Genomic DNA, 2,014 nt, shown 5'->3' with positions numbered 1-2,014 from the left:
TTCGATGGAGACGTCACTTTGGGAACCCATCGACTCTTGTGTCTGGGCACATAAGGCTGTGTTGGCTTCCCCCAGGCCTAGGCTATACAAATGGCATTTGAAACGGACATTCCTGATGGAAAGTGTATAAAATTTGGCCCTTAGAACAACTGAGAAATATCCTGAAAAGATCTTCCCTGAAACTGTAATAAAGAAAGTTTCTTATCTACTGATAAAATCGACAACTCAGTAAACTAGTTTTGCTGGTCATCCTACATAAGAAAAAGCACAAATATATTTGCTTCGGAAATCTGTTAAAAGCAGGGGACCACGCAGTAAAAGAGTATAAAGATTCTATAAATGGGAGAGTCCAAGAAAAACCTCTCTCCAAAATGTCCACAAGGATACATATGCCCATTAGAAGAAAAAGTAAGAATATACATATCATTAATCATATCAGAGAATAAAAAAGTTAAGATTGATATAATATATTTATATCGAATGACTACTTTGAAAATAGAGCAACTTATTTGCTTTATTTCTCAGATTCCTTGGGCAAGTCATTCAAATTCTGAAGTGAAAAACACACGTACATTTTTTTCGTACTGTACCAATATCCAGTGATTATGGATTCAGCTCCCAGAGAAAAACAAGTCCTGTCTTTTGAATCTTTTTTCTAAAAAAAAGAAAAGCTCACAAAAAACCAAAACCACATCTAGATCATCCTGACTGCTATATGCATGCATATTTAAATCACTTCCCCTTGATTAATTAACATTAAAAAAGAAACATCTCTGCCCAAAAGGGTTGTAATTTTTTTCTAGCTAAAAGATAATCATTCTACAAATAATTTGCCCTGTGACTGTAGTCATTCATAACATACATAATATTTGCAAAGCACAGTTTAAATACACTGCCTTTTATTAGCATTATTATTATTTTTTTTAAAAAAGGGATGCATATCAGAGTCTAAGTACTGGAAGATTATTTCCACAGTTTAAAGAATAAGAGAATGCTGGTTCAAGGTCTTGAAGATGGAGGCCTTCTCAAAAGGCTAGCCTCAGAGTCTGTGAACTAGTTATGAACAGCAGGACACCCAGCCGCTAGGCTGCCGAGCGCTCAGCCCGCCCCCACCCCGCCCCCCACGTTACCGTTTTTAAGATATTCTGTCAATGCTTAGTTAAAATAAGACTTACTTAAGAGACTAAGAAAAAAAAATGCAATTACATTTTTATTGAAGACTATCCAGTGGCAAGAATACCGTGTGTATTATACTATGTTGTAGACATTCAGTAAAGAATTCGTTAAGACTTGATTTTCACAATGCATTCATCAAAACAGCCTTAAATATTGTTAAAAGCGCATTCGAGCGACTGTCCTGAGTTCTAACAGGTTTTTAATTTAGATCGCGACCATCTATTTCTCTCTTATTTTACAATCAAGAAATTAGGCTATATAGCTTTTTTTTTCTCTTTCTTTTTTTTTTTTAAATCAAGACTACTTGTTTCCATCTGAGGCCAAATCATTACATGATACTAATTTAAAGTTTCTACCTCACCACAGAAAATGTCCAAGATCCTTCTATGATTAAAACATAAACTACATGCAAAGTGTTTAGGTTTGCAAAATACGTAGACTAAGTCTTATAGATGGGTTTGCGTTTTCAAGCAGTTTTTAGAACTGCAGCAGAGGGCCGCCACATCCAATCACCAGCACAGAGATTCGTCACTTGTAAACCGCTGGTTCAATTATTCGTGGCTAAATAAATGTTCGGTCAATGATTACATTAGTCTGTTATTTGAGGGAGGAAAAAAAAGTAAACAATCACAGAAATCCAGTTCTATGCTGAGCACCTTGTTAACGCCGTCAGGCCTCTCTCTTCCCGAGTGTACTCGCACTGGTGGAATCTGATGGTTCATCGAAAGGGGAAAAAAAAGCCACAGAAATCTGTCCATCTGCGGCAAAGCTTGCTGGCTTCGCGCCCCCGGGCCGGGGGTTGGGGTCGGGGCGGCGGCTCCCCGGGAGCCCGGGAGGC

The sequence above is a fragment of the Pteropus alecto genome, unplaced genomic scaffold, assembly GCF_000325575.1.
Source record: "Pteropus alecto unplaced genomic scaffold, ASM32557v1 scaffold61, whole genome shotgun sequence".
Lineage (NCBI taxonomy): Eukaryota > Metazoa > Chordata > Mammalia > Chiroptera > Pteropodidae > Pteropus > Pteropus alecto.
This window is presented reverse-complemented; position numbering follows the sequence as displayed.